We start from the raw sequence: 19,839 nt of genomic DNA on the forward strand, positions 1-19,839 counted from the left end.
GAGGGAATTAAATGTAGTTTGCAGGCAATATAAAACTGGGTGGAAGTGTGAGCTGCGAAGAGGATGCAGAGAGGTTCCATGTGATTTGGACAAGTTGAGAGAGTCCAGCATTTTGCTAGTCTTACCCAAGTCAAAAGTTACCCCTATACCTTTTTAAAAAACTTTATTCATACAGCACAGTAACAGGCCCTTCCAGTCCAATGAGACTGCCCTGCCCAATTACACCCATCTTGTGTCTCCCTTTACATGGATAAGTATTAAAATGCTGAAGGATTCTGAACCAGGCAAGGCAATATCTGTGAAGAGAGTTAACATAGTTGTTGGAGTAGTATTCTTGCTCTTTGGTGATCTCTTCTTCTGAAAGTTCTTACCTTCAGAAAGAGTTATTCTCCATCTACTCTGACAATTCCCATTATTATTTAAACCTCTTAAATCAAAATGGCTGTTGACCTTGCCATGTCCAAAAAATATAATCTAGGGCATATAACTAAATGTCAAAGTCCACAGCAGACAAATTTTCCAAAATAAAATCAGAAAATGCTGGAAATGCTGTGTGGGGAGAGAATCTGATTTAATGCCTTGATTCAATTACTGTTTTCCTTTACATTATAAGCCACTGATTAAAATAGTTTTTTGTTAAACAAGTTCATCTGAAAAGCGACAATATTACTATCAGTAAAGGGCAGATGCATTTACATGTCTTCTACTTTAAAAAAAATTGATTTGGAGACCAAAATAAAGCTAGATTGTAACAATAGACATAGAGTGCCTTTGTACTAGTGTGATTGTTGTTAGTTTAATGTGCACTATTGCTTGAACTCTTTGTAAAGAAACCTGGCAATCCAAATGTATTGTAATATCAGACCTCACAAAAGAGTAAAAATGTTTAGCAATCAAGCTTCAAAATTATTATATGCAGAGCACAGAAATTACTATTGGCTCAGATAACACTCTGATGTTAACCATAGTGAGCAGTTTAAGTAACTAATTAAGAGGGCAAATCAATCAATACATAGTTCCATTCACTGGACAGTGAAAAAGCTATTGGTCAACAAAGAGCAACCATAGCAAACAAAGAAGCCAGATTACTTTTTCTCCTAAAGTTAACATTATTGAACCAGAAGTATCATAAAACACTGTTTGCTTCTTCCAGCATTACAAGCCACCAGATCCATGAGGTGTTTAAATGAGCAGATTATGGATTAGCAGTCACTGTCCCCACCAAATGTCTTCAACAAGAATCTTCCTGAGTGTGTGGTGTGAGCTGCCGAGGGACAGTATGAGCTGGGATGAGAAAGTGTTGCTGATTCATCCAAAGGTATTGCTACTAGGCAAGACGGGGAGAGAGATATAATGGGGAAGGAGCTACTGAGCAGCTATCAATATGCCTGAAGGCTTTTGTGGGCTGCAAAAAAAAGCTAACTGAGCTGCTTCTGGATGGATTTCACCATAGAATGTTTGGGCATGGGAGGGTACATACAACCAATAGGCATATTAAAACATATGGATTCTGCAACTTTATGCCTTCCTTTGAGACCAAGGATGACAATAACCTATGACTGATTGACATACTCCCAGTTATTCTTTTCCACAGTGCCCAGTTTTGTCTGATTATGTTTGTGATTGATATAAAATTACATGATTAGGGATAGTCAACATGGCTTTATGCATGGCAGGTTATGTCTAACCCATCTTATAGAGTTTTCCAAGGAGGTTACCAGGAAGGTTGATGAAGGGAAGGCAGTAGACATTATCTACATGGACTTTAGCAAGGCCTTTGACAAGGTCCCACATGGGAGGCTGGTCCAGAAGGTTAAGTTGCTTGACGTTCAGGATGAAGTAGTCAATCGGATTCAACGTTGGCTTAACAGGAGAAGCCAGAGTGTGGTAATAGATGGTTGTCCCTCTGACTGGAGGCCTGTGAGCAGTGGTGTGCCGCAGGAATCAATGCTGGGTTTGTTGTTATCATTGATATTAATGATTTAGATGATAACGTGGTAAACTGGATCAGCAAATTTGCAGATGACACCAAGATTGGGAGCACAGTGGACAGTGAGGAAGCTATCAAAACTTGCAAAGTGATCTTGGCCAGCTGGAAAAATGGGCTGTAAAATGGCAGATGGAATTTAATGCAGACGTGCAAGGTGATGCACTTTGGGAGGACAAACCAGGGTAAGACTTTCACAGTGAATGGCAGAGCACTGAGATATGCAGTAGAACAAAGGGACCTGGGAATACAGATCCATAATTCCTTGAAAGTGGTGTCACAGGTAGATAGGGTTGTAAAAAGAGCTTTTGTCACATTGGCCTTCATTAATCAGGGCACTGAGTACAGGAGTTGGGATGTTATGCTGAAGTTGTATAATACATTGGTGAGGCCAAATTTACAGAGTATTGTGTCCAGTTCTGACCTACCTACAGGAAAGATATCAATGAGCTTGAAGGTGCAGAGAAAATTTACATAGATGTTGACAGGAATTGAGGACCTGATTTACAGGGATAAATTGAATAGGTTAGGACTTTATTCCCTGGAGCACAGGAGAATGAGGGGAGATCTTGTAGAAGTATACAAAATTGAGGGGTATAGATAGGGTGAATGCATGCAGGCTCTTTCCCCCTCAGGTTGGGTGAGACTAGAACAAGAGGTCATAGGTTTAAGGTGAAAGGTGAAATATTTAAGGGGAATCTGAGGGGAAACTTCTTCACTTAGAGGGTGGTGCGAGTGTGGAACGAGCTGCCAGCAGAAGTTGGTGGATGTAGGTTCAATTGTAACATTTAAGAGAAGTTTGGATAGGTACATGGATGAGAGAGGTATGGAGGGCTATGGTCTGGGTGCAGGTAGATGGTACTAGGCAGAAAACCAGGCCAGCATGGACTAGATGGGCTGAAGGGCCTGTTTCTGTGCTGTAGTGCTCTATGACTATGTCAGTTGACCCCTCGCTTTAAGTATTCTAAAGCCGGGCATGTAAATCAAGGTCCACAAAATTTCAGAAATACTTTGGGCTTTTCTGTCAATTTACATTGGATTCTAAACATGGTCTAAATAAGTCTGCAGCGTTTGATAATTAGGAAATTGACAATTGTTTTGCCTGACCAAACTCATATCCCTCTTTCCAGTGGTGTAAGTAAATAAATGGGATTGCTTCTGCTACTTGGCTTTATTTTAAAGTCTCTGCTGCCACAATAAATCCAACTGGGCTGTGCTGCAATGAAATGAACTGGCAGGCAGTACCCTTCTCAGGAATCTTTGGAGACATTCTGAATTCAATGCATTATTGAGCTTTTGTAGCTTGTGTAACATCACATTGTATAAACTAAGTTCTTTTATTTTACTGCTCTAGTGAGTTACCTGAGCTTGTTTTAAAGTTAATAGATAACAGAAAGAAAAACACAACTTGCACTTATTTACTAACTTCATTGTTCTGTGATCTTGTCTCAGTTCTGATCTGGCTGCTTGCTGGCTTTATACAATGACTGAATGTCCCTACACCATAGTCACGATCCAATCCCCAACCCACTTTTAGTTTTATATTTGCACTGATTTCTCAGCCATCAGATCTAAATAAACCCAGATTCTAACACCACCTCAATGTCCAACATTCACGATAACAATAAAAATGATTTTTAATATAATTCAGTGACTCCACTGCAATAATAATAATTGCATTTCACACATCAGAATCAAGGATTAATACAGTTCATTAAAAATGCCCTTTTTGGCAAGCAGCTCTATGACAAAATAACCTATTTCTTCCATAAATCATAAAAAGACTGAATATCACAATAAATAGCACATCTCTTCTTAATTCAGGCTCTTTGAAAGAAAAGTTGAATTTTGAAAGTAAATAAATAGTCTAAATATTACTAGATTATCATTTGTAGTTTCTTTCCTAATTCTTTTACAAGATATGGCAAGGCCAACATTGATGATGAGTCACTAGTTATCAGGTGGTAGTGAGCCTCCATCACAAACTGCTGCAGTCCATCTGGTCCTACAGTGTCACTTGGTAAGAAGTTTAAGGATATAGACTCAGTGATGACAAAGAAACAAGAAATGTATTTCCAAATCAGAATAGGGTGTGACCTGGTGGGAAACTTCCAGATGGTTTTACTCCCCAATGTCTTCCATATGTTGTGTAGTTGACATATACTACTGTAACAGGAGGGAGTGCAAGTTTCACATGGTGAACAGGGTGAATCAATTGTTAGAAAATGCATATATTCTAACTGCTGACAACTTCTATAATGTTGTCTGCCCCAATCTCTGCTTCCAGCATCTGCAACTGAAACCCTCATTCATGACTTTGTACTTCTAGACCAGATTTTTCCAATGATCTCCTGGCCAACCTTCTGCCCTTCATCCTTTGTAAATGTCACTTATCCAGAATATATTTTGCACTGCAGAATGACTCAAGTTCTTTGAGTTTCATTACCACTTGGTTGCTCCAAAACCACCAAATGGAAATTCTTGTCCTCATGTTTAAATCCCTGTGGTTCTGCCAGCTTTTTTCCCCCGTGACTTCTTTAGCCCTACACCCTCTCCAACTTTGACCGTTTATGTGTCCCACATCCTTCAATATGGCATCAACAGCTGCAGCATCACCTGTCTCTCAAAAACTTGTTCATCATTCCAATTCTTCCTTCAAACTTACTTCTTTGACCCAAAATTTAGTTCCTTCTCCTAGAATATATAGTTTTTCCTCAGTGTTCACCTTTGCATGATAAATAACTCTCTGATAAAAATTGTATGTCAGTCGACCAGTTAGGTTTTCATCAAGAGAGCTGAATTCCCAAAATCAAGGTCTACCAGATATTAGAACAGGCCTAGGTCAAAACAACATTCCATTCCCTTCCCTGCTTTGATTTTCATCTCACTTCTGCTCTGTTTTTCAGGCATTAGTGAGGCAGTATCAACACCAAGTGTATAAAACTTAGAGGTTCTTCAGATAGCCATGAAGAACCAGTAGAAAAAGGATGTCACTCTGCTCATACGTAGCTTAATAGTTTCATGTCTCCATCTTTACTGTTGGCTGATGAAAGGAATCCACCAGTTACTCAAACCTTAGGTTTGCCTGTCATAATTCCACTAAACCTGTAGTTTCCCATCCATAGTGACACCAGATCAAAGAATTTCTGTTAACATGGTCATCTTAGAGTCCAGGACATACATTATAATTTTGTGAAACAAACAAATTATTGCCACTCCTACCCTTGCCAATGATTGCTCCCAATTACCATCAAGAAGAAATCAAGCAAACCCCCTCCCACCAATAAGATAAGATATCTTTTAGTCACATGTACATCAAAACACACAGTGAAATACATCTTTTGCGTAGAGAGTTCTGGGGGCAGCCTGCAAGTGTCGCCACGCTTCCAGCACCAACATAGCACGTCCACAACTTCCTAACTCGTACGTCTTTGGAATGTGGGAGGAAACCAGAGCACCCGGAGGAAACCCACGCAGACACAGGGAGAACGTACAAACTCCTTACAGACAGTGGTGGGAATTGAACCAGGGTCACTGGTGCTGTAATAGCGTTATGCTAACCACTACACTACTGTGCCTGCCCTATGTCTTATTCCCATTGTCCAGGACAGTTCATCAGCAACCACTAATCAGGGCATATCACAACACCTATCAATGTTTTAGCATTGTCAGAATTAGGAAGGGACAATATAATAAATATATAAGGTATATCTAAATGAATAAATATCAGTAGTTAGACCTTTTAATACAGGAAAAAACCTTCATTGGTCTTCCATCTCCAATATACCAGCCCAGCAAAAGAAAATAGAATATCACTTGATCAAAATGGAATTTGATTCACTTCATACAAAAAAAAATCCTGATGTTAATCCCATTCATAAGATAACCATCCAACATTGTTCTTAAACAGCTCACATTATTTTGTAATGGGGACACAGTATTTATTGTCCCTCCTTACTCATACAGTGACTATTAAAAGATAATGTTTTGTGGAATCAGAATCACAGGTAGAACAGACCAGACAGTAGTAACATTTTCCTCTCTGTCAGACGTAGGTGAAGCAGATGGGTTCTTAGAGCAGCTTTCATGATTACTTGTAAAAGCTAAACAATCCCATAAGCAACACATCAGATCAGAGCTCTACAGTCCTGCCACAAGACAACTAACTAAGGGCAAGGGGGGGGGAAGCTCCAAGGACACCCTATCCTTAAAGATAAGGTCCATGACATGAGTGCTAAAGACAGGCTGAAGCATATTTCAATCACTTGCAGCCAGAAATGCCAGGTGAACAATCCACTTCAACAAACTCCAAGGTCCCAGGAGGAAACCTGTCTTCAGCCAATTTCATTTACTCCACATAATATCAAAAGAGAGCTGAAACCATTCATAGAACATTACAGCACAGTACAGGTCCTTCGGACCATGATGTTGTACCGACATTTTATCCTGCTCTAAGATCTATCTAACCTTTTCCTCCCACATAACCCTCCATTTCTCTATCATTCATTTGGCCACCTAAGAGTCTCTTAAATGTCCCAAATGTATCTGCCCCCACAACCTCTGCCAGAGGTGCATTCCACGCACCCACCACTGTGTAAAACACTTACCTCTGACATTCCCCATACCTTCCTCCAATGACCTTAAATTTATGCCCCGTTGTGTTAGCCATTTTCACCCTGGGAAAAAGTCTCAGACTGTCCACTCAATCTATGCCTTTATCATCTTGTACACCTCCATGAAGTCACCTCTCATTCTCCTTCTCTCTAAAGAGAAAAGCCCTAGCTTGCTCAATCTATGCTCATAAGACATGTTCTCCAATCTAGGCAGCATCCTGGTAAATCTCCTCTGCACCCTCTCTAAAGCTTCCACATCCTTCCTATAATGAGGCGACCAGAACTGAACACAATACTCCAAGTGTGATCTAACCAGAATTTTATAGAGCTGCAACATCACCTCACAGCTCTTGAACTTGATACCCTGACAAATGAAGGTCAACCCACCGTACACCTTCTTAACAACCCTATCAACCTGCACAGCAACCTTGAGGGATCTATGAACATGGACCCCAAGATCCCTTTATTCCTCCACACTGCTAAGAGTCCTGCCACTAACCTTGTATTCTACCTTCAAATGCAATCTTCCAAAGTGTATCACTTCACATTCCAGGTTGAACTCCATCTGCCACTTCTCAGCCCAGCTCTGCATTCTATCAATGTCCTATTGCAACCTACAGCAACCTTCTGCACTATCCACAACACCACCAACCTTCGTGCAAACTTACTAACACACCCTTCCACATCGTCATCCAAGTCATTTATAAAAATCACAAAGAGCAGGGGTCCCAGAACAGATCCCTGTGGAACACTGGCTGTCACCGGCCTCCAGGCAGAATATACTCCATCTACAACCATTCTGTCTTCTATGGGCAAACCAGTTCTGAATCCACACAGCCAAGTTTCCCTGGATCCCATGCCTCCTGACTTTCTGAATAAGCCTTCCATGAGGAACCTTATCAAACACCTTACTAAAATCCATGTACACCACATCCACTGCTCTATCTTCATCAATGTGCTTTGTCACATCCTCAAAGAATTCAATCAGGCTCGTGAGGCATGACCTGCCCCTCACAAAACTATGCTGACTGTCCCTAATCAGCCTATGCCTCTCCAAATACCCATAAATCCTGTCTCTAAGAATCTTCTCCAGTAATTTGCCCACCACTGAAGAAAGACTCACTGGCCTATAATTCCCAGGGTTATCCCTACTCCCTTTCTTAAACAAAAGAACAACATTTGCCACCCTCCAATCATCTGATACTACTCCTGTGGCCAGTGAGGATGCAAAGATCATTGCTAAACATTCAGCAATCTCTTCCCTCACTTCCTGTAATAACCTTGCATATATCCCATCTGGCCCCGGTGACTTATCTATCCTAGTGTTTTTCAAAAGTTCCACCACATCCTCTTTCCTCACATCAACATGCCCTAGTGTATCAGCCTGTTGTACGCCATCTTCACAAATGTCAAGGTCTTTCTCACTGGTGAATACTGAAGCAAAGTATTCATTAAGGACCTTCCCTACCTCTTCCGACTCCAGGCACGTCTCCTTTTTTTATCCCTGATCAGTCCTACCCTCATTTTAGTCACACTGCTATTCTTCATATACATGAAGAACACCTTGGGTTTTCCTTAATTGTACTTGCCAAGGCCTTTAAAAGCCCCCTTCTAGCTCTAAGTCCATTCTTAAGCTTCCTCCTGGCTACCTTGTAACTCTCCAGAGCCCTGTCTGATCCTTGCTTTCTAAACTTTAGGTAAGTTTCTTTCTTCCTTTCGACAAGATATTCTATGTCTCTTGTCAACCATGGTTCCTTCACTCTACCATCCTTACCCTGACTCAATGGAACAAACCTATCCAGAACCCCATGCAATACTCCCTAAATAACCTCCACATTTCCATTGTGCACTTCCCCAAGAACATCTGTTCCCAATTTATGCTCCAAGTTCCTGCCTAATAGCATCATAATTCCTCCTCCCCCAATTAAATACTTTCCCATTTCATCTGCTCCTATCCCTCTCCAAGGCTATGGTAAAGGTTAAGGAGTTATGGTCACCGTCTCCAAAATGCTCTCCCACCAAGAGATCTGAAACCTGATCAGGCTTATTACCTTGTACCAGGTCCAGTATGGCCTCTCCTCAGTCAGCCTGTCCACATACTGTGTCAGGAATCCTTCCTGGACACTTCTAAACAAACTCTGTGCCATCTGTCTCCTTTACACTGTGGAGGTGCCAATCAATATTAGGGAAGTTGAAATCACCCATAACAACAACCCTGTTATATTTTTTAAAATTTTATTTACAACGTGGTAACAGGCCCTTCCGGCCCAACGAGTCCATGCTGCCCATTTTAAACCCAAATTAACCTACCCGTACGTCTTTGCAATGTGGGAGGAAACCCGAGCACCCGGAGGAAACCCACACAGACACAGGAGAACGTACAAACTCCTTACAGACAGCGACAGGAATCGAACCCTGATCGTTGGCACTGTAATAGCGTCACGCTAACCACTACGCTACCGTGCCGCGGTGAGCACCTTTCCAAAATCTGTCTTCCGATCTGCTCCTCAGTGTCTGTTGCTACTGGGGGGTCTGTAGAACACGCCCAACAGAGTGATCGCTCCCTTCCTGTTTCTGACTTCAACCCACACTGACTCAGTGGACGATCCTTCCAGGACATTCTCCTTTTCTACAGCTGTGACACTGTCCCTGATCAGCAAAGCCGCTCCCCACCTCCTTTACCTCTGTCCCTTTTGAAACATCTAAACCCCAGAATATCCAGCAGCCATTCCTGCCCTTGCAACAGCCAAGTCTCTGTAATGGCCACCACGTCATAGTTCCACGTACTTACCCATGCTCTAAGTTCATCACCCTTGTTCCTGATACTTCTCGCATTAAAGTAGACACACCTCAGCCTATCCAACTGACTGCAATTTTGCCCTTTCAACTGTCTATCCTTCCTCACAGTCTTTCTACACTCTGCATCCACTTGTACGCTAAATGCACCAACCTCTGACCTATCACTCTGGTTCCCATCCCCCTGCCAAACTAGTTTAAACCCTCCCCAACAGTTCTAGCAAACTTGCCTGCACGAATATTGGTTCCCCTGCAGTTCAGGTGTAAACTGTCCCTTTTGTTCAGGTCGTGCTTTCCCCAGAAGAGATCCCAACAATCCACCAATCTGAAGCCCTGCCCCCTGCACCAATTCCTCAGCCATGTATTCATCTGCCAAATCAACCTTTTCTCACCCTCACTGGCACGTGGCACAGGCAGCAGCAGTCCAGAGATTACTACCCTTGAGGTCCTGCTTTTCAGCTTCCTATCTAGCTCCCTATATTCCCTCTTCAGGACCTCATCTCTTTTCCTACCTTTGTTATTGGTACCAGTATGTACCACAACTTCAAGCTGTTCACCCTCCCCCTTCAGAATACTGTGGACTCGATCTGAGATATCCCTGACCCTGCCACCCAGGAGGCAACATACCATCCGGAAGTCTCTTTCACGTCCACAGAATCTCCTGTCTGCCCCTCCTTACTACCTTACGATTGAATCCCCTATCACTACAGCTCTCCTCTTCTCCCCCTTCCCTTCTGCACCACACAACCAGGCTCAGCGCCAGAGACCTGGTCACTATGGCTTTCCCTTGGTAGGTCGTCCACCCCAACAGTATCCAAAGCGGTATACCTGTTGTTGAGGGGAGCCGTCACAGGGGTACTCTGCACTACCTGCCTATTCTCCGTCCTTCTCCTGACAGTCACCCAGCTACCTGCCTCCTGCAGTTTAGGAGTGACTGCCTCCCTGTAGTTCTTATCTATGAACTCCTCGTTGTCCCATAGGAGCCAAAGGTCATCCAGCTGCATCTCCAGTTCCCTAACACTATCTGTAAGGAGCTGCAGCTGGATGCACCTCAAGCAGATGTAGCTATCAGGGAGACTGGAGGTCTCCCAGAACTCCCGCATTTCACAAGATGAACACACCACTTACCCTGGAGCCATTCCAACTACTCTAGCCTGGGACTAAAGAAAATCAAACAAAAAAAACTTACCAGAGACTTACATTAGCCTCTGCCTTCTCTCACTGAAGCCTCTTGAGCCAAAGCCTCAAGTGCTCCACTCCCACAATGGCTGCTTTGCTTATACCTACCTTCCTTCTATTTGCTGCTGTTACTTAGCCAATCAACTATTAACAATTTGCAAATGTGCCTCTTTAAGACTCTTGCAAGGTGAAACTCACAAGCACACACACACAGACTCATTTCAATGCAGCAAAGGTGAAGGAATGGAGAGCATCTGTGTTGTAGCATTGAACACTTCTGCTCCAGAACTAGACATGCCTCTAGGCAAGCTGCTCCAAAACAATTACAACATTTTTCTGACATGGTAAAAAAAAATTGCCCATGTTCACTAAAATAGGGTGATTCCAATATACTTAAATACCACCCAATCATTAGTAAAGTGATGTAAGTTGTTATTGGTTTTATCAAACAATATTCACTCTCAAATAATCTGCTTACTGATGCCCTACTTGGGTTCTTCCAAGTCTATATGGCTCCAGACCTCAGCATAGTCTTGGTCTAAATATAGGCCAAAGAGCTGGGTTCCAGAGCTGAGGTGGAGGTGATTGCCCTTGACATCAAGGCAGCATTTAACCAAATGTGGCCCTGGTGAAACACGTCAATGGTCATCAATGGTAGGCACTCCAATTGCTGGAATCATACCTCGAACAAAAAAAAAAGGCCATTGTGATTGTTGGAGGTCAATCATCCCTACACCAGGGCATCACTGCAGGAGATCCTCAGGACATTGTCCTGGACCCAACTACCTTCAGCTGCTTCATCTGTGATCTGAGATTAACTGTGACCAGTCACAATATCAATGGTAGAAGCCAATGATGGCAGTACCATTGTTTAATTGGAAAATATCATAAGTTGAAAACTGACCATAGAGCATAAATGCAGTGCTTGAAGATAGCATAAGCAACCTAATGAAATGTTGGCAATGATATGAATATGAATCCATGGCATAATTTTTGGAACATGGAAAGTAAAACAAACAATTCAATAGGTACACATGCTCATGTTTAAGTTTATTAGCATTATTATTTTAGCATAGGCTTCATCTCTCCATATTTTTGAACTCTTGTCATTTAGAAATTAGGATCTGTGGCGACTCACTGTCTAGTCGGGCGAACCGGCTCGGCAGTCGGGTCGCGCGGCGTCGGAGCGACAAGGCCCAAGATGGCGGCGGGCCTCGTCTTTCCGAGCGACGGGGAGAACCCGCGCGCGGGAAAGTCCTGATGACGTAGGACTTACGTCATTGCCGGTTGTTTTGGGCGGGAACATTCTCCCTTAAAGGGCTCGCGCAAGGCGGGAAAATAAACCAGTTCTGTTTGGCAATCCTCCGAGTAGAGTCTTGTTTAATTCCGCGGTAGCAACCGCTACATTGGTGACCCCGACGGTCCAAACGGCTTTTGGACCCGCGAAATGGACGACAGCGCAGCAGCCAACGCAGTGGCCCTCAAGCTGCCCACCTTTTGGACACTTCGGCCCAGCGTCTGGTTTGACCAGGCCGAAGCGTAATTCCACCTTCGGCAGATCACCTCCGACTCCACGAAGTACTACCATGTGGTTAGCTCTCTGGACCAGGAGACAGCCGCCCAGGTTGGAGACTTCATCCAGTCGCCTCCGGAGGAAGATAAGTACCCGGCTTTCAAAGACCTTTTGATCCGGACCTTCAGCCTCTCCCGTCGTGAGCGCGCCGCCCGCCTGCTTCATCTGGATGACCTGGGGGACAGATCCCCATCCGCCTTAATGAATGAGATGCTGGCATTGGCCGAGGGACACAAGCCATGCCTGATGTTCGAACAGGCCTTCCTCGAACAGCTCCCCGATGACATCCACTTGTTGTTAGCTGACGCCGACTTCAGCAACCCCCATGAGGTGGCCGCCCGGGCAGATGTCCTGTGGAGGGCCAAGCGCGAGAGCGGTTCGTCCGTCAGTCAAATCACCAGGCCGCGAGCCCAACGCCCGCCTCGCCTGGCCCCAGCAACCGAGCAGCCACGCCCCAGGAACGCAGACGACGACACGGGCGACCAGCTGTGCTTCTACCATCAGAGGTGGGGTGCGGAGGCCCGTCGATGCCGCCCACCCTGCAAGTTTCAGGGAAACGCCAGGGCCAGCCGCCGCTGATGGCTACGGCGGCTGGCCGCCGACAGAGCCTCCTCTTCGTTCAGGACAAGAAATCTGGACGGCGTTTCCTCGTTGATACTGGAGTGGAGGTCAGTATTTTGCCCCCGACAGGCCGCGACACTCGTGACAGGCCACCAGGTCCTCTACTCAATGCCGCCAACGGTACAACGATACGGTCTTTCGGCACCCGTACGCTTCAATTACACTTTGGCAGCAGCCGTTTTACCTGGACCTTTACCCTTGCCACCGTCGCCCGACCACTCCTAGGAGCCGATTTCCTTCGGGCCCACAACCTGTTAGTCGACCTGCGCAGGAAGCGGTTAGTCCACTCTAGCACTCTCTGGACCTATCCCCTGGGAGAAATCAGCCCACCAGCCCCGCGCCTGGACTCCATTTCCCTTTCTGGCGACGATTTTGCCAAGCTCCTAGCCGAATTCCCATCGATTTTGGCACCTTCGTTTACAAATTCTAGGCCCACACACGAGGTATGACACCACATCATTACCACAGGGCCACCCCTTCATGCCCGAGCACGACGATTACCTCCAGACAAGCTCCGCCTGGCAAAGGAAGAGTTCCGTCACATGGAGGAGCTGGGAATTGTTCGCAGGTCAGACAGCCCCTGGGCCTCCCCCCTGCACATGGTCCCCAAAGCCACCGGAGGGTGGAGGCCCTGCGGCGACTACCGCAGGCTGAATGACGCCACCACCCCGGACCGCTATCCCATCCCTCACATCCAGGACTTCGCAGCAAACTTACACGGGGCCCGCATCTTTTCCAAAGTGGACCTCGTTAGGGGATACCACCAAATCCCGGTCCATCCGGATGACGTCCCCAAAACTGCGATTATCACCCCATTCGGCCTGTTCGAATTCCTTTGGATGCCGTTCGGCCTTAAGAACGCCGCGCAGACCTTCCAGCGGCTGATGGACACGGTAGGCCAAGACCTGGACTTCGTGTTCATTTACTTGGACGACATACTGATCGCCAGCCGTAACTGCCAGGAACACCTTTCCCACCTCCGCCAGCTGTATTCCCGCCTCCGCGATTTCGGCCTCACGATCAACCCGTCCAAGTGCCAATTCGGACTTGACTCTATCGATTTCCTCGGCCACAAAATCACCAGTGACGGGGCAACACCCCTACCCGCCAAGGTGGATGCTATCCGCCATTTTGCCCGCCCCGACACAGTCAAAGGCCTACAGGAATTCCTTGGGATGGTCAACTTTTACCATCGTTTCATCCCTGCAGCAGCCCATATCATGCGCCCTCTGTTCTCGCTGCTGGCTGGTAAGGGCAAGGACGTCACCTGGTCTGACGAGGCTGCGGCTGCTTTCGTTAAGGCCAAAGACGCCCTGGCAGACGCCACGATGCTGGTACACCCCAGGACTGACGTCCCGACTGCCCTCACGGTAGACGCGTCCAACACCACAGTGGGTGGGGTACTGGAACAGCTACTCGAAGGCCGCTGGCAACCCTTGGCATTTTTCAGCAAGCACCTTAGACCGCCCGAACTGAAGTACAGCGCTTTTGATCGGGAACTTCTAGCGCTGTATCTGGCGGTCCGGCATTTCCGATACTTTCTAGAAGGCAGGCCTTTCACCGCTTTCACCGATCATAAGCCTCTGTCCTTTGCCTTCTCCAAAGTCTCCGATCCCTGGCCAGCTCGTCAGCAGAGACATTTATCCTACATTTACGAGTTCACAACTGACATCCAACATGTCTCCGGAAAGGATAATGTCGTTGCTGATGCACTTTCCAGACCAGCCATCCACAACCTATCCTTGGGTGTTGACTACACGGCCCTAGCTGACGCACAGCAAGCCGACGACGAACTGCCCAGCTACAGAACCGCAGTCTCGGGTCTGCAGCTCTGAGACTTCTTGGTTGGTCCAGGTCAGCGGACCCTACTTTGCGACGTTGCGACTGGTCAGCCCCGCCCTATAGTCCCTGCAGCCTGGCGGAGACGCGTTTTTGACTCGGTACATGGGTTGGCGCATCCGTCCATCAGATCTACTGTCCGACTGGTCGCCAGCAAGTTTGTCTGGCATGGCCTGCGCAAACAGGTCAGTGAGTGGGCCAGGACTTGTCCGCACTGCCAGACGTCAAAAATCCAGCGACACACCAAGGTCCCACCACAGCAGTTCGAGCCTACCCGTAGGAGGTTCGACCACATACACGTCGACCTCGTGGGCCCTCTGCCGGTTTCAAGAGGAGCCCGGTACCTCCTTACCATTGTGGACCAGTTCACGAGGTGGCCTGAGGCAACCCCCCTGACTGACATCACAACTGATTCCTGCGCCCGGGCGCTGCTCACAACTTGGGTCTCACGTTTTGGCGTTCCGGCCCACATCACTTCAGACAGAGGCACCCAATTCACTTCCAGTCTCTGGGCTGCATTAGCGAACCTGCTAGGGATGCAGCTGCACACCACCACGGCCTACCATCCTCAATCAAACGGGTTGGTGGAACATTTTCACCGCCATCTGAAATCGGCCTTGATGGCCCGCCTGAAGGGTCCTAACTGGGTTGACGAGCTGCCTTGGGTCCTGCTCGGCATACGCACTGCCCCCAAAGAAGACCTCCGCACTTCGTCAGCTGAGCTTGTATACGGGGCGCCACTAGTTGTCCCCGGGGATTTCATATCTGCCCTTCGGGACCAAGGGGAACAACCCCCAGCAGTCCTACAAAGACTGCGTGAGAAGCTTGGCGCCTTGGCCCCGATTCCCACCTCATGGCACGGTCAAGCCCCATCCTGCCAGCCCAAGGAACTACGGGACGGTAAGTTTGTTTTCGTTCGCAGGGGCACACCTCGGGCGCCATTTCAACGACCATATGAGGGACCGTTCCGAGTCACACGGAATAACGGATCCACTTTTATTTTGGACATTGGAGGCAGGGAACAGGTTTTCACGGCGGACCGCCTCAAACCGGCCCATTTGGATCTGCAACAGCCTGTCGAGGTTGCCACACCGCGACGCAGAGGCTGCCCCCCTAAGCGGCAGCTGGCACAGCCCACGGACCTTGGGGTCTGTATCGCCAGTTCTGGGGGGGGTTGTGTGGCGACTCACCGTCTAGTCGGGCGAACCGGCTCGGCAGTCGGGTCGCGTGGCGTCGGAGTGACGAGGCCCAAGATGGCGGCGGGCCTCGTCTTTCCGAGCGACGGGGAGAACCCGCGCGCGGGAAAGTCCTGATGACGTAGGACTTACATCATTGCCGGTTGTTTTGGGCGGGAACATTCTCCCTTAAAGGGCCCGTGCAAGGCAGGAAAATAAACCAGTTCTGTTTGGCAATCCTCCGAGTAGAGTCTTGTTTTATTCCACGGTAGCAACCGCTACAGATCAATAATTTTTTACATAGTCCATTCAATGAATCAAGTTAGAGATGTTTCTATACCATTCTTTTTCCTCTTGGTTGAGAACATGGCTCAAGCAACAGTTCTACTGCATTGATCTACAATTAAAATTTACTAATTTCAAAGACTCACTGGTTTAATTTTTAAGGGTAGCAAAATAAATATTTTCTGAAATTGGATGTTCTTATATGTACTCTGATTTAATCAATCATACATGGGTAGATAAACTGACATTGTTTTTAAAGCATTCTTTTAAGAAAGTAAATTGTGTGAAGAGTTTAAAATATTTTACATTGTAATAAATATTTTGTTCTGTTTTTAATTGTGCCATTAAAAAGTGTTAGCGTAACATGAAGCAGTAGCAGAACAGTCAAGAAAACTGTGTGCATAATAATTTATTATGATCCCCAGGAAATGAGGGAGAACACATAATGCTATTGCTGTCAAAAAAATGACACATTTAAGAACATAAGAACATGGATGAAATAAATCTTCATATACTCCAATCATTATTTCTATTCTAAACCTTGGCTAAGCAGTTTAGATTCCTTCTATCTCATCTGAAGAAAACGATCACACAGTAACACAGTAGGTATACGTTCCAGTACCTGATGATTATCGTGCTAAAGAAGATTGATCCCAGCTATTTTAGACACCAATTATTGATCAATAGCAAGACTTACATAGATTAAACAAGGAAGAAAAATGTAATCAATTTGACCTATTTGCCTCCTGTTTACAATGCTGAGAATTCCTACCAAAAAGTAAAATTATGTTGTACTGTGAAAACTATTGCTAGTTTTGAATTATGTTTCTATTAAAACTATTTTAACCATCCGATGGTTCAATAGTGTGGTGTGACTTCATCTTGTACATTGTGTGATTTTAATATGAATTATCTTCTATTACATATGAACTTTAGAACCAGAAATAGCTGTTGGCCACTCAAGCCTACAAGCCTGCAAGCCTGCACTGCAATTCAGTATCATTGCTGAACCTCAAGTTTAGGTCCAATATCCCCCAATTGCTTGATTTCCCTACATTTCCTTCCTTGGGAGAGAATTCCAGGACTCAGAACCCTCTGAGGAAAGAAATTTCTCCTCATCCCAGTTCAAAATAGCATATTGCATATCCAGAGACAACGTGCCCCAGTCTGAGACTCCTCTATTGAAGGAAATTGCCTCTCAATACCCATATTATCAAATTCTCTAAGAATCTTCACGGTTCTTTTTAATATAAAATTAATTTAATTGTAAAGCAACAAACTCCAGATGCTGAAATCTTAAATAAAAATATAAAGTCCTAAAATTAAGCTGTTTAGGCAGCATCTGTAGAGAGAGTAACAAGGTTTTTATGTTTCAAGTCTCTCTGTACAAATGCTGCCTGACCTGCTGAGTATTTCCAGCACTTCCTGTTTATATATATAATTGCCATAAAAAAATGTCTTTAACTAGAACTATCAGAGCATTAATAAAAACATATTCACTGCTCTTGGTTAGAATACAATGATTACAATTTAAAACAGCAAGCACTGAAAATGCAATTGATTTAAAAATGACAAAACTATGGATGAAAGACCATCCAACTAAAGAACCCATATTCACAAGTATTATTCAAAATATAAATTTCAACAACTTAGTCATAGATTCATACCGCACAGAAACAGGCTCTTCAGCCCACCACATCCATGCCAACCATCAAATACCCATCTATACTAACTCCATTTATCAGCACTTGGCCTGTACAACCAGTCTTCTTCAGCAGTCCCTTGGGGTTGAGGATGAGTTGCTTCCACTTGTAGGTTCAGAAGCGAGTGATGAGGCCAACGTGGGAACTACAGACTCTTCCACTGATGAAGCAGGAGGTGCCTCACAGGGCAAGCAGGTGGCTGGTTTGTGAGGTGGAGTGCTCCTTCCTCGGTTTATGTAGGATTTCTATATGTTCCCAATGCTTGGATATGAGGTTGTCAATACATCCTAAATGTTCCTTCTATACTTTGAGTGTGCATAAGCCAGAAATTCCCAGGAGTCAGTGAGGAAGTTGGTTTTTTTCAGGGAGGCTTTGACTACATCCTTGAGTCTTTTCCTCTGCCTGCCTGGTAATCTTTTCCTGTGATTGAGCTCAGAATAGAGGGTAGTAAATCCTGGGTCTTTCATGCTTGATTTTCATATGAAAACAATCTGAATCCCTTTTTTGCTGTAAACAAATATATGACTGCATATAAAAATTATGCAGAGACATTCACTGTGCTTTTATTTCCCCAGCATGATGTTTGCAAGTGCAAAAATTACAATATATTACACTAGAAGGAACAATTCTGTTAAGTGTTTATTAAATTTATTTCAGAGCTATTGACACTATGTCACTTGAGCTTGAGAGACACGATTTTCCTTTCCAGTAGTCTATTAAATTACTGCCAACTGCAAGGTATTGTGCTTTTACAATATGCCTACAAATCGACATGGGACAAAAATTTCAGAGATCGAATAGATGTTACCTTTCCTCATCTTAGGAATGAATGTTCCTCCACAATTATTTTATACTTAATAAATGTCGATTTTAGCAGCCTTGCTCTCCCTTCACTTGAAGGAAATAGCATTTCACTTTTTAAAAACTCAGAATTCTTTTAAAAACTCAGAACTCAGAAAAGAGAAAGAATGTCTTTATAATTTCGCTTTGCACCTTTCTGGTAGGTCTTCACCAACCATGCAAAGAGTTGCATCATACAGTAAGGAAACAGACCCTTCAGCTCACTACATCCATGCTGGTCATCAGGTACTTCCTATACTAAAACCATTTTCCAGCACCCCTGCCCATTGCCTTCTATGTCATGATGCTTCAAGTGCTCATTAAATGTTATGAGCAAACCTACCTCCACCACCCCCTCTGATTGTGCATCCCAGATTTCAGCTACCCTCCTGGTGAAAATATTATTCCTCAATTCCCCCCCTCCCCCAATTCTCCTTCCCCTTACCTTAAACCTAGGCCCACTGGCTATAAGCACCTCTGATCAGAGGAAATATTTATTATCTACCCTATCTATGCACCTCATAATTTTGTATACCTGCATCTTGTCCATTTTCAGCCTCCCCCACTCCAAGGAAAACAAATCGAGCCTATCCAATCTCTCCTCACAGCTGAAATACTCCAATTCCAGCAACATCGTGGTGAATCTCCCCCGCACCCACTCCAATAAATCAACATACTTCAGATAGTATGGCAGCTCATTCATCCACTTCTTTTGCAATACAACTCCCTGCAAACTTCAGTCAGGTGCCTCTAAATGTGAAGACTTCAGTGCCATTGTCGTTTTGTTATCGGACTGGTAATCCAATGATTTAGTTAAATGATACAGAACCATGGACTCAAATTGCACCATTTCAGTTTTGGAATTTAAATTTACCTTAATATAGAACATTACAGCACAGCACAGGCCCTTCGGCCCACAATGTTGTGCCGACATGTTATCCTGCTGTAATATCTATCTAACCCTTCATTTAATAATTTAATTATTATATTTATTTATATTAATTATTTTAATTATAATTTTACATTTATTTATACTATTATTATATTTATAATATAATTATATTATAACACAAAATTTATATTATAAATTAATATAATATAAATTAATTTGTTTATATTATAAAAATAATTTAACAATATCTATCTAACCCACATAGCCCTCCATTTCTCTATCATTTATGTGTCTATCTAAGAGTCTCTTAAATGTCCCTAATGTATCTGCCCCCAC

The sequence above is a fragment of the Pristis pectinata genome, chromosome 1 (assembly GCF_009764475.1).
Source record: "Pristis pectinata isolate sPriPec2 chromosome 1, sPriPec2.1.pri, whole genome shotgun sequence".
Classification (NCBI taxonomy): Eukaryota; Metazoa; Chordata; class Chondrichthyes; order Rhinopristiformes; family Pristidae; genus Pristis; species Pristis pectinata.